Source organism: Pygocentrus nattereri, chromosome 19 (genome assembly GCF_015220715.1).
Source record: "Pygocentrus nattereri isolate fPygNat1 chromosome 19, fPygNat1.pri, whole genome shotgun sequence".
Taxonomy (NCBI): domain Eukaryota; kingdom Metazoa; phylum Chordata; class Actinopteri; order Characiformes; family Serrasalmidae; genus Pygocentrus; species Pygocentrus nattereri.
Genome location: NC_051229.1, coordinates 34,242,782 through 34,257,849, shown reverse-complemented (window position 1 = coordinate 34,257,849; position 15,068 = coordinate 34,242,782).

Here is a 15,068-nt window from a genome sequence, read left to right as displayed (position 1 = left end):
AACAGAGGCCTGAACCACCTCAACTGGCTCCTCTCAATGTTGAGTAGTGGTGGCTCTACTTTGAGTTTCTCCCAGATGACCAAGCTCCTCACCCTGTCAAGCAAAGTGCAGCCCACCAGCCTGTGAAGGAAGCTCATTACCCACAGCTCATGACCACAGGTGAGGTTTGGGATGTAGACTGACCAGTAAGCAGAGAGCTTTGCCTTATGGCTCAGCTCCCTCTTCACCACTACAGTCCGGCACAGCGACCGCATTACTGCTGTCGCCTGTCCCAGCCTGTGGCCAATCTCACGATCCCTTTTCCCCATCACTTATGAACACGACCCCGAGATACTAAAACTCCTTCATCTGGGGCAGGTCCTTGCCCCTTGCCTGGAGTGGGCATGCCAACCAGTCCTGGTACATTTAAGAGAAAAGAGTGTACGTTTGATATTTGGTCAAATCTAAGAGAAGAATACATTTAGGAAACATTTAGAAATGCCAAGAAAACTGTCATTGTCTGAACACCTAGTTGTAGGTACAAAGCTGATCATGAACCTTTTTTGCTCCACTTCACTTAAAGTACTGTTAAAGTATTGATTTACCCCTGGTTGAACATCTCTATGGCCCAGAGGAACAGTTTGGGGACATGGTTCTTTTAAAAAAGTACCAATTTAAAAGTACTCAACAAAAAGTGCTTTTAGGGAGCCAAAATTGTTTTTGTTTCCATGGAACTTGGCAAAATGCAAATAGATATTTTGAATATGATGAACAGTTTTGTGGCACCTCAGAGAGTTGAAGTCATTGGCTCTGGACATCTTCAGCCTTGTGGAAAATAGAGAGGCTTAGAAAATGTATCCCAGGTGTGAGATTAGTTTGAGTCACCCTGCTCTCTCAGCATGGCTGAGCTTCAGCTGGCATGGACTGACCAGTGTGTGGACGGTATATTCTCTCTAAATAGTCTGATGGTTCATTTGCTATTTCCCCCAAGTGGTCAGAAGGCCTCAAGGCAGGCCTGTCCTCCTCCCCTTTTTCCTGTGCTCTCAGTACATTAGGCAGCTTCCTTATCTAACTGTGCAGCACTTTCGTTGTGTCACTGCAGATTTCATGCCATCACCGGGAATCAAATAATTTCATATGAAACATCTGCACACTGTTGATTACAGTGTATTGTTTTGTTTCTCTGCTGATGTGTACAGTGCTTGGGACAGAGGCGGATTTCTCCTTACTTTCTTTCTTATGCATGATGATCTTGAAACTGAAATTTATGCATTGAAGTTTATAAAAATAAAAAAATATGAGGAACTATCACCTTCGATACTGAATAGCAGCGAGGATGTTGTCCCTTTAACTGTAGAGTCATATGGAGCACTAAAGTTGTGGATAAACTCCCCTTATTACAAAAAGTCCATCAGCTAAGACATGTTTAGTATACAGAGTTTTGTATTGGAGATGCAAGACTATTCTGTAACAAAGTAATCTGTTATTAAACACTGGAGCAAAGTACAAACACTGCAATACACAGCAATACCACTGATATTGCTGGTTCTTGTGTAGATACACACCTGCTCATCCAGCGTTTCTTCTGAAATGAAGAGTGTTAATGACGTGTTTGTTCCTTGTTGCTACAGTAACCGTCTTTACTATTCTGGGAAGGCTTTAGACTAGATGCTGGAATTGGATGGAGCTCCATCACTTCTTCAGAGAGCACAATTCCACTGCTCCACATCTCAGTGCTGGGGAGCTTTAAACCCCTCTAGCTGATGCTTAGTATTGGGCATGGTGACCTTAGGTTCATGCTTTGCTTCTCTAGAGTGTCTTAGTCTATATGAGCTATGTATCCAGTTGATCTCTTTGAAAAAAGGTTCACTTAAATCTGTTAACTCTCACCGCATTTTTTCCTGAAATGGCATACTCAGTGTAAAAAGCACCGTTCCCACATACTTTGGGCTGTAGTCATGATATTGGTCTCATTTGGAAGGTAACACACAAGTTTTTTCACCCTTGTCAGAATAATTGTATGAATTACTGACACAGAGTAAAAGAGGCTAGAAGGGAGGAGTTAATCTCCACCTGACCCATAGATCTCTAAACTGATCTCTGACTTTTGCTGTGTTATGATGCTTTGGATTATCATGTCTCTGTGGACAGCAGGGAGGCTTTGAAGGTAAGAACCCACAGATTTACTAGGATTTGTTCATTCAGTGCTTATCTTGCAAATGAGATGATTGTTACTGTTGTATGTAATGGATCATGAAATGATTTGTGGGAATCGAATCCTGAGATTTCAGTCTTTCTAATGGTATAGTGGATTGTTGCATTGCTGGACAATTTGATCTTTAATGTCTAATTTTAGCTAAAACTAATGACACTTGCCAGGAGGGATTCTATTAGGGACTCTCTGAGCAGTTGTACAGGCAGAGTGGATTCTTACTGAAAGCAATGGAGCCAAATGCCCAAATCAGATTCACTTTATTCAATTCCAACATAAAAATTTTATGTACTCAACATCGGTCAACAGGACTACAAACTTCATTCTAACTCGTGGTCCAGTGTGACATTTGGGTTTGGTCGCAAAACATTGTTGGACTCTTAATCTGCTGTTATGTTGACTCTGTGCACAGCATTCCTACCACTATGAGTGAATTACTGGTAAAAAGGGTGACTCTATGTCTTGGTGGTCCTTAGGAATGCTCACTATCAATCACCCCCAGGATGACCTCTTAACCCACAGGCTGAATGATGAGTGACCGTGGCAAAGCAGGGGAGGTCACGGCTTCAGAGAAGTGGACACAGGGGCATTGCAGAAATTATAGACACTTACATGCTACTTAAAATGTATTGTCACTCATTTTGATTGAATTTGATTTTATTTGTAGACTTTTCACACACATTGTAGAGTGCATCATGGTTAGGTTAGGGTAGGGTAGGGTAGGGTAGGGTAGGGTAGGTTAGGGATATTTTTCCATACCTCCAAAGTTCAGTATTAGAAGTTGGTTGATCATTTTCTGAACTAATCAAACACATTCAGTGATGTTGAAATCTGGACTCTGGGGTGGTCAGTCCATTGTTCAACTTCCATCTCCTTTTCTCAGTGAGGTTCTTCTTGAACAGCTACACATCCTTTCAGACACATAGCGCTGCGTCGTCTTCTCACAGTGGAAGGATGGACAAACACCTGTGGATGTTTTCAGATCTGAAGCAGCTTGATTTTCTCCTGTCTTTCAAAGATGAAAGCTTTAAGTGCTGTTTATCTGAAGGGGGCAGTTCTGGAGTCTACCAGGTCTTCCAGGTGGTTGTTAGGAGTCTCATTTTCTCTAACTTTTAATCATCTTTTGAACTCCAGTTTTGTAAAACTCCTGTATTTATACTTGTTTTCCTTTGAATTTCTCCTTTTTTATGCAAGTGGATTATATTATATCTGGTCCTCTCAGGAGTACCTTTTGGAAAATAAATGAGGAGTCATATCATACAGATATGAAAAAAGTATGAAATATTAGCTATTTTTTATTCTTGCATATAAAACATTGTGACTGAGGTAGGTGGGTGGATGTTCATAAATGGCCCTGAGCAGACTGTGACTGTGGTTATGCAAGACAGCGTTTGAAGTTTTTTTCATATTTTTTTTTCATCATATTAGAAAGCTAGAAAAAACTGATGATGATGATGATCCATAATTTGTAAAATGCTGCCCCCTGCAGGATAAAATGGAACCTGTTCTAAAATGATTTGCGATTAATAGTTAATGGTTGCCCTCTTTACATACCAACAAGGCTACAGAGAATATGCTTAAAATGTGATGCATCTGCAAAATGAAAGGGGATGTAGAGGGAAAGGGCCACTGAGGTTGAACAGGGAATGAAAGCAATAAGGAAGGCTTAATAGTGGCAAGTGATTAAGGTATTTGGGTTTGCCACTTACTTGATTCATGTTCTATGGATATGAATAGAGAGTGACCTTTAATGAGCACTGAAGCTTCCAACATCATGGAAGAAATGTTAGATATGTTGTCATGGCTCCCTCTGCTGTCTCTTTTAATAATAAAACTCATATATACTGGAAATAATGCAATGTTTTGAATGGAATTCACAGGGAAAAATGTCATTTAGATTTTTCGACAAACTACTCCTTTACATTCAGTTACGCTAAATTGATGGGGAGGGTGAGTCATACTACTTAAGTGCTATCATACTGTATGTACACTCTGAAAAAGGATGGTTCTTCAGTAAAGAAAATGGTTCTAAATGGAGCCATGAACACTCAGCGAACTGTATGCATGCTTAAATGCTTCTTCAGATGGATGGAGAACATGTTGCATATGGTACTGTATAGAACCTTTTCAATAATGGTTCTTCTGTGGTTACAAGCCTGGCATTGTAACGACAGCAGAGCCCTTTTTTTGCTACATAGAACCAATTAAAAAAATATACATATACAACACGTACTCCATCAATCCAAAGGACATTTACCATGCAAGGAACCATTTAAGCAAGAAAATGATTCTTTGAGTGTTCTTGGCTATATAGCACCATTTTCTTTACTTACATGTTCTTAAACTTCTTAAACTTAAACTTTCTGATAACTCTCCTTTTTAAGAGCATTGCTAAAATGCACTCTATTTTTTGAGAACAATCTGTAGGTAGTATATCATTATTGTCAGAAGAAAACCTTATCTCCATTTTTGACGTTTTTCTGTTTTTGACATAATTTGAAAATACCCATCACCCTTTACATTGTATGTAAATTTTAAGGTGGACCAAAATAAATGACCCAAAATGACTTGGAAAAATGTCTGGTTCTATTGACTTACTTTAAAAGTAAAGTAGGTTTTTCCTTCTCCTGCAAAGTAACCATTTTGGCGATACAAGGTTTTCTTCCGTCAGCAGCAATATACTGTATAAGTTTATGTATACACGTGTATGTGGGAGCCTTTAGATACACTAATTGCTTCAGATTTTGTTCCCATCACCACTGTGAAGAAATCTGACTAGGCCATTTCTCTAGAGTGAAGCATTTCATATCAAATCTGAATCTGTAATCTCTGAATGACTTTGCTTACATCTTAATCACTCAGTCATCCAGAATTTTTTAAAAGTTAGTTGAATTCTCCTTTGTAAGCCTTAATAGCAGAATCTCGTCTGCCAACAGTACTTGAGTTCTGTTGTCACCAGTCGTTCCCACAGAGCTACGGCAGAATGTAGACACAACATATTCACAAGTGAGACAAAACAACTGAGGCCACTCAAGGCTTGGGGATCACTCATTTACTGACTCTTCAGACACAACCTTGACTAGATTTGTCCTGTCAGAAAATAAAACTGATTTATTTAATCAACTGAACAAAGTTCAGCTTCTGAAAAAAGACATGTACGACTTGGAAAATATATACTGTTTTTCGCTGATATAATTTAGACTTTAATTAAATTACATTACTATTACAATACAAATACAACACAATGAAAAACTAGTTTTTACTATGGCTTGAAATGTGTGATGGTGTCCTGCCAGAGGGCGCTAAAGCAAAAGGGTAAAGCCTCAAGGCCTTGAAAGGAATGCTGTTTCAACATGAGTGGAAAAGTGTTTCCCAATCCTGCTCCTTGGCCACAATAACAAATGAGAACCATTAAATATTATTATAAATGTTAAATAATATAAATTATAACCATTAAATGACCATTAAGTGAAATTTTAATCATTATAGTAACAGTACCAGAAAGCACATCTCAAAACAAGGTGACAAAAAAAAATTAAATTGTAATGTTTTAAAAGGAACACATTTTTTATGACCTCTTCTATATGTAAATGAGCTCTGCTCTGATTGGCTGCCCTACATTTATGCCTCATTCCAAAAGTAGCCAGGGCTTCCAACTGTTGGCTTTATCATCAGGAGATCATGACTCCGATCCTTGTTGATGCTACAGCCATCCATGGAAGGGAGTCCAACTGGCCTTGCTCTCTGGGTGGGTGGGTGTGATGCCCCAACCCCCCCACCCCCATCACCCAGCATGATGCAAGCCAGCGCAGTCTTGTGTTAGCTGATGTAACAGAACTGGCGCTTGGTGGTTTCCTCCGATGGCATTCAGCTGTCCAGTGATATTGCGTTAGTGGCAGCTGGAAAAGATCTGGTAGGTCTCTAAGGAAGCCTGTGCTAGCCTTTGCCCTCCTAGCACTGGTGGTTTTGTGTGATTGAAGGAGTCCTAAAAAGTGGGTGCCACTGGATCCATCTAAATTGGGGAGAACTTTGTGTGAGTGGGTGGGGCTAAACTGCTGTAGGCTGATAGGTGGATAACATCCCAACAACCACAAATTCAAACCAGGCTGTGCTTGCAGCTTAATTTTCATATATGAACTTTATGCACAGGGGAGTGAATGGTATTCATAAACTGGGCCCACAGAGTTCTGAAGCATGTAAAAATTGCCTGTCCTCTGTTGCATTGCTTACTGTAGAGTTCCAAACTACCTCTGAAAGCAACATCATCATGAGAACCGTATGTCAGGAGTTTCATGAAATAGGCTTCCATGGCCGAGCAGCTGCACACAAGCCTAAGATCACTATGCACAATGCCAAGTGTCGGCTGGAGTGGTGTAAATCACTGGACTCATGGAAACATGCTTTCCGGAGTAAAGAAACAGGCAGTCTAATTTTCCATTGTTTGCTCTCATTTTGTCAGATATATTGAACGTCAGCTGAGCTGGTACCACTGTGTCTGTAGAAGGCAAACCAACTGACAGCTCTAGCTGATAAGAGCTAATAAATATCTTAGAGTAGTGTCTTTTATAGGATTTGAGGTAAAATGTAGAACTACATGGGGTCTGGAGTCTGTCAACTAGAAAGTCTGTCTTCCCTACTCCTCCCTTTCTGCTCTATCTAAAGGCACTAAGTGATTAATGATTAGTGGTTGATAAAAGTGACTTATCTTTTAATTGATATGGATGCCTGACTTTGGTAAGTATGTTGCTGTGATACGGCAAGTTGCCGATTCAAGCATGTTTATGAGGAAAATCTTACCTTGGCACGTATGGTTGTTGTGGTTTTGCTTCCATTTACTAATATCCATCATCTGTCCTTGGAATGCTGCAGAGCCAATTTTATCCAGTTAATGACCGTATTATTGTAGACACACCTCATTAATGCCATTAAACTGTAGTCAACACTAACTTGATCATGTTGTTCAGATAACACAATCTGTGGTTGCTGTAAACTTACTACCAGAGTTCCAAGGAAGGGTCAGTCCATATCAACTCTCCTAGAGTCTGTCTGGTCACGTCATGGATTTCTATTAAAATGTGAAAGCACAAACGCATTTCCCAATGTTGCCTAAAGGTAACAAACTCATTTTTTTGTCATTACAAGGATATGATTCATATTTAATGGTTTAAAATGATGAGGCTGGAGTTTGAGACAGACAGACAAATACTTTATTGCTACATTTCCTTAGGGATCAATAATGCAGATACTTGGTCAAACATTCTCTGCATTAGTGTTTTCAAACCTTTTTCAGGCAAGGTGCAACTTATGGATGACCCACATACATGATCCAGAGAGTTTGCCTCATGTATTATTTTTCATCACCCCCAAAATATGATTCATATCTATTTGAATGAAAATAATTTTTGTTACTCTTAGTGTCATATAAATACTTTTTATGGTGTGAGAAATTGCTTTAAAATGTTTGTTGCCTTGAAGCAACATTTTAACAATTATTAGTCACAGTTATCATTTTATTCAGAATTATTTGTTTAGTTTATTTAGGTCATCTAAAATATTTAGTGTTTTTATATGTTGTAGCATTGCTTTAACTATTATTTGTGGTTTGTAAATGCTTGAGTGATATGCCAGAAATCAGCACTTTATAATATCAGGAAAAAAACGAATTTTTAAAGCAATTTCAAGATCAAAAAATTCGAAACTTTTTGCTATTTTTTTTCCCAATATTTGTCCTGTTGTCCATAGGACACTCTGTCATATCTTTCTGTTGTCACCCAATGTTGCCCCAAGGCAACACACCAAAAAAAGGCACACATTAGCTTTTAAAATTGTTTTTGACTTTAATAATCGTCTATTTTAAGCAACAAAAGGAAATCAAACATTTTTTAAACACTGCTCTCATGACACATGCAAAAATCTAATGACCATCTATGGCAGAATTTATACAGAAATGTGTGAAATTATAAATATAAATACATCACAATAATAATATTCACCTTTTAAACAACGGTAATAAATAAACACAACAGGTTCATTTTTGGAGGATATACATTTTATGTCTGCTTGGGGGCAAAATATCTTTCTTCAATTTAGTCTTTCAGTCAATGTTTTTTCAAAATTAACATGCACAATTTTTAAGTAGTATTTCTAGCAAATATATGCATTTTTACACCGACAAATTTTGAAGCTACTCCACGAGTTTAAAGGGAATTCTATATATGCACTGAAAAAAGGGATGCACTGAATCCCCTCCATTCAAATGTATTTATTATTTCCACACATAATATTGACAACATCCTCACAATCTTGTCTTCGAGTTTACGTTCAGCAGAGTCCAAAATCTAAGGCTACATTCAAAGTCATTCAACAACTAATTTTAGAAATGTATGCACTTCTTTTTAAAATCACTGTTTAAACAGAAGCACGTTTGTGACACTGAGTGTGTTGAGGCTTTTTTACATAAATGTAAGATTTTTTATTTTTTTTTTAGTCTCATCTCTTCCATCAAAGCTTATGTTAAGATCACTCTCATCAGAGGCTTTTGCACACAATTGAGGACTCCATGCCAGGAGAGGACATACAAAGCCAAATACTTAACTCTATTGCAAGAATTATTACTTAAACATGATAAATGTTTTAACTTGCTTTTGTTATAAATAATGGAAATATTTGAAAAAAAAATAAAGTGGAGTATTTGGTACATTTTTGCCATATGGCAACAATGCCCAATCATACCACTGCACCATAAAATCTAAAAGAATACAAAGCACCATAAAATCTAATTTTTCTCTAATAGCATTGTTTTATTAAAATACAAGACCAAGCAAATCCAAAATATGTACGACCCAGTGTTCACAAATATTCTAAATTTAATACATTTTCAAAGGGTATTTGGAAATTATGGTAATAACATCCAGCTAAGAATTCCTGGTCATATAATGATTTCAATTATTTGTTCTTTCAAAGTAGAAGACCCTTTTCTTCACAATTAAATAGGAAAACATAGATTTTTCATCACTGCTTTTTAGTCAAATTGACAAAGTAATTGTTGCCATATGGCAACACTGCAATAGAGGGTTTCCAACGTTCTGTGATTTGCTCAAATTATTACGCTAATGACATGATCTATAAAGAAAAACTGTTAAATTAGGAAAACAAGCATTTTCACTATTGCTTTCACATTATTGGATCCTACTTTACATTTGACAGCTATTATTTTGATGTCTTTCATTTACAATTCAACCATTGTAGATCAGTCCACCTTTGTTGAAATGCACTTGGAAAGAATGAATACAATGAAATGAGATCAAGTTTTAAATCCATGGTGCAACAGGCCTGCAACAGAGGAATTGATGTGGAAACACACTTGAGTCCATACTTTAAGATGAGGGTAACAAATTTTATCTGCAGTGTGCCAGTGTGGCTGGTTTGATTGCAGCTAAGTGGAAACAGGTGTGCTGAAAACCTGCAGCCACACCAGCCCTCCACAGATAAGACTGGACACCCCTGATCTCAGGTAATCTGGGTCTAGTTATAAGAAATGCTTTTCAACTGTGAAGTCGTGACCTGTGTCTCCTGTTGTTTGGCAGTGTTTGTATCTGTTGTAACTGGTTTTGGCTTTCCTCCTTGGAGAGAAAAAAACACTACAGATTCTTGTTTGAGTGAATAAACAGTAATACAGAGAAGGCGCTGGACCCCGGCGTGAGCTGTCATCTGCTCATATGTACTCTCAATTGATATTGTTTATAGTTCAAATTCAGTTCAGGTCTGACATTGAAAGAAAATCTCCAAGATGTGGGATCAGGGTCTAGCAGCATTGTGCAATGACCCCTGCCTGGATCCAACACAATTTCACGTCGCAGAGAAGAATGGAATCTGATTGATTTGTGCATGAATTTAGGGGTTATGAAAGCGTTGAAAACATGCATGAAAAAGCCATTGAATCCAAATATATTGTCAGAACAAAACCTCGTATCTCCATTTCTGCCATTTTTCAGTTTTTGACATAATTCGAAAATGCTTGTTATTCTTTACATTGTGTGTAAATGTCATGACAAATTGGCCAAATGAAATGACCCAAAATTACTTGGAAAAAATTCAGGTTCCATTGACTTACATTAGAAGTACAGTTGGTTTTTTCCTTCTCCTGTAAAGTTACCATTTTGGAGATATGAGGTTTTGTTCCGACAGTGATATGTTAGTTTTCTCAAAGACTGTTCTTCTCCGGATTTTTAGTAAATGCACAAAAAATGTTTCTTCTTTTGTTGTAAGACTGACATCATAACAATAGTAGAACACTTTCTGGTCCTATATAGAACCATTTTCAAAAAGGCCATGGGTCATAGTCGCCTGAACTTCAGGAATATGCTGAGCAAAGAATTTCAGGTGGTAGCGATGCCCATTTTACCGCCCAAAGCCATGATTGAGCAGTCAGACAGTTGAATACATGAATGAAATGGTGAGGTATAAACATTAATATGGTGATCATTGAAATTGTCTTTGTTTCTCAGTGGCTGAAACTCAGTCAGCTCCCTCTTTTCTATATAGCGTCGCTGTAAGATAGAAAGTTCTAGCATCCAAACTCAAACAGTGCACTATTTGTCCACATAGCTGAATCCAAAATAGCTGGTTATTACAATTCTAGAACTGCACTGTAAAAAAACGACCCCATCCAAGAGAGTCAAACAAGCGGTTTCAAGCAGCACTATGTAAGATTTTGTAAAATATTCTTGTTAAAATTGAAAAAAGTAGCATAACTGAGTCAGGAAAATAAAAACAGGCTAAAATATGGTGATCATGCACTGCTGTGGGTTGCCCCGTAAAGCCTGAAATAACCTTTTAAAAGTCAGAAGCGTTGAATTGTCAGGTTTTCCCAGGATGATAATGGAAGATAATTTATTCACATCTTCAGCAAACAGTTTTGACTGACTTCTCTTTGAATTCTTTGTCAATTTGCCCACAATCATCAGATTCATCCGCTTGGGGAAGGGGCACAACCGACGTTCCGAAATATTCTTCCACACTTTGTTTGTAATTGCAAATTACACCAGAAAGGTTGAAATGTACACAGTGTAGAACTGCTTTTATTCAGCTTAAGCCATTTGAATGAAACACAAAAGCAAATTTAAGTTCAATATTTTACATCAGTTCAAACCTTAAGCACTTCAGAACATCTTTTGTACAGTGTACAAATTGCTGAAAATGAAGGACTGTGGATATGCATCCTTGCAGTCTAATATTTTCCCAAAACTCCAGAATTCACTGAATTTTATTTATTTATTTATTTATTTATTCATTTATTTATTACTCTTTAGTGCTCCTGTCAAAACACAGCACTGGCTGGTATTTGAGATTAACATTCCAACCCAAGAGTTTGACACACATGACCCGAACAAGGAGTAAAATAAAACTTGGGCTCTAAGCCGTGTGTGTGGGTGGGTGTGGGTGGGTGTGGGTGGGTGTGTGTGTGTGTGCACATACTGAGCAAAACCGCAGGGCAGAAAGATCTCTGCACAGATGTGTACGGAGGTCAAGCAGCACAGAGAAAACACTTCTGCACAATTACTGTTTATTTGCTGAAATTAGCGTCATGTAAAATGTAACCTGAGCATTTACATAATATGCATGCAGGAAGCTCCAATGTGATCAAACAGGTCCTGAAGGCTGGCGAGCAGTGAGCATCCAATCAAGGCAGAAGCAACAGCATCAGACCCACAGGATGGGAAGTTGTTAAACTTCGGAAAGAAAAAGCAAACACACAGTGTTAGATCTGTAATCAGTCAACCAATGTTTATTCAATCTCGGAGAACATCGAGGGTGACCCTCATTTACAGTGTCGCTGAGTTGATACAGAACAAGGGATTGATAATGTGTAAGAACATATCAAATAATACAAGTCAATTCAGTAAATAAAAACATGACCTAAATTAGGTAAGTATAAAAAAAGTGACTGATTACAGTTTACAGGGTTAACAGAGTGCAGCTGAGACCCCAGCAGGTCGAGCTGTTACAGCTTAACTAAAGGGGAGAGCCAGAAAGTAAGTTCATGAGATGTCAGCACCCCTCCGCTACACTGTCAACAAACCTGAGTAAGCATGTTAGAGCAGTGGGACGGCGGCGCCAACACTCCCAGTTTACTCTATGACCATAAACCCCCAGATCTGCACCTTTCATCTAACAAGAAAAACGAATTACCAAACTGGGTTTTTAGCCTAGACATAAATACTGAGACTGTGTCTGAGTTTTTTACATTACATTACATTACATTTACATTTAGCAGACGCTTTTATCCAAAGCGACTTACAAATAATGAAGTACATAGAACAAACATAGTCAGGCCTTAAAGGAGGCCAAAGGGTAATAGCGGGGTAGAGAAGGGAAGGAGGGCAAGAAGGAGACATGAAGATTATTCCAACACTGCAGAGGCTTTTATGAAAAGGTTTTACCACTGATTACCTTTATTAGTTAGAACCAGCGGTCACACTTCATTTGAAGGCTACCTACATAAGGGCTTCATAACGCATTCATAAGCACTGAATGTGTTTATGAAGCACTACATGAACATTTATTAAGTGCTTATGTCGGTTCTCACAACCTGACATAAGATGTTTTATGAAATAAATGACATTGTACTGACATAATATGAATAAATGTTGCAGGTATAAAATAAATTTTAAAATAAAATTTTACAATAAATTTTAAAATAAAATGTTGCAGGTATAAAATAAAGTGTTACCGAATCAGCACCGTGTGATCTAAATAGGCGTGATGGTTCATAAGAGAAGTTCGCTCAGGGATTTGACAGTTATAAAGTTAAATGATTTCTGAGGGGCGAGGCTGTTTAGAGCTATACATGTCACTAAAAAAATTCTGTACTCACTGTAGAACGAAACTGGCAAGTAATGTAGGTTTGATTAAAACTAGGCTGATAAGGTCAAACTTTCTATGTTCTTGTAAGGACACTGGCTACAGCGTTCTGGACGAACTACAGCTTGTTAAAATTGTTTGTTGAAAAGTTTTATGTATATTCCTGTTAGTAATATCTGTCTTAGATAGAAATCTTGTTACTTTATAACTTTCCTATCTCCAAAACATTTTTGTTGATGAATTATAGGGAACCACTGGGAACCTGTGGCAGGCCTACTTTCAAACGCAGTTCACAGAAGTGCTTTAGAAAATAATGGCCCATAAGAGGCACTTCTCCAGAAGCTATTTTAGCAGCTGCATGAATAAACATTTTGCCATAATAATACTTAGACAACTGCCAGATAAACACCAGTTTTTCTTCAAATGAGTAATGCAATCTGAAGGATTACACAACCTTGCATATATATTCTTTTTGTTTTTCCACTGGAGGCCACATCTACTAATGGCAAATCATTTTTTGAATGCCCCATTTACCAAAGTACATGTTTTTCATCCACTATTTTTTTCCTTATATTGAAATGGTTAAGATGTAAACATTCAGAGTGGTTTGGTGTGAAATGTTCCATTCTAGAGAAACTTACTGAGTCAGAGTTGCTCACAGTGGTGGTGAAAGGAATGTCTGAAAAGTTTCATGTCTCTAAAAGCTCCTTCACAGAAAGTTATTACATGGAATGGTTTAATGCCTTGGACAATGATTTTAAAAGTATCTGTCTAAAACATTTTTATTCATATTTATTCATGGTGGATGAGTTCATGTAACGAGTTGTACTATTAAAATGGTCTGCAAAGAAAATGTATTGGTTCAAATTATTATTATTCCTATTTTACCATCATCAGCATTATACATAAAAGCCTAGAGGACACATATAGGTTCTCTGTTGGTTAAAATGCCTACATTTGGGTTGGAGTCATGGTGAACCCTATCTGCAGTGAACTACTTCATATCAAACCAATCAGGATGAATTTTCTATTAATGTACATTAATCTAAAAATATGTAATTCCAAGCCATTTTGGATCATTTCTGCCGGTCCATTCATTATGAACTTTTCACACAGCACAAAGAACAGCTTCTATGTTCGCATGATGTACAACCCCAATTCCAATGAAGTTGGGACGTTGTGTAAAACATAAATAAAAACAGAATACGATGATGTGCAAATCCTTTTCAACTTATATTCGATTGAATACACTACAAAGACAAGATATTTAATGTTCAAATGGATAACCTTTATGGTTTTTTGCAAATATTCATTCATTTTCAATTTGATGCCTGCAACACGTTCCAAAGAAGTCGGGACAGGGGAATGTTTACCACTGTGTTACATCACCTTTCCTTTTAACAACACTCAAAAAGTATTTGAGAACTGAGGACACTAATTGTTGACGCTTTGTAAGTGGAATTCTTTCCCATTCTTGCTTGATATACAACTTCAGTTGCTCAACAGTCCGGGGTCTCCGTTGTCGTATTTTGTGTTCATAATGCGCCACATGTTTTCAATGGGAGACGGGTCTGGACTGTAGGCAGGCCAGTCTAATACCTGCCCTCCTTTACTACGAAGCCACGCTGTTGTAACGTGCAGAATGTGCCGTGGCATTGTCTTGCTGAAATAAGCAGGGATGTCCCTGAAAAAGACGTTGCTTGGATGGCAGCATTTGTTGCTCCAAAACCTGCATGTACCTTTCAGCATTAATGGTGCCTTCACAGATGTGCCAATGTCACTAACACACCCCATACCATCAGAGATGCTGGCTTTTGAACTTTGCGCTGATAACAATCCGGACAGTCCTTTTCCTCTTTGGTCCAAACGACACAACACCCATGATTTCCAAAAACAATTTGAAATGTGGACTCGTCAGACCACAGGACACTTCTACTTCGCGTCAGTCCATCTCAGATGTGCTCAGGCCCAGAGAAGCCGGCGGCGTTTCTGGGTGTTGTTGATATCTGGCTTT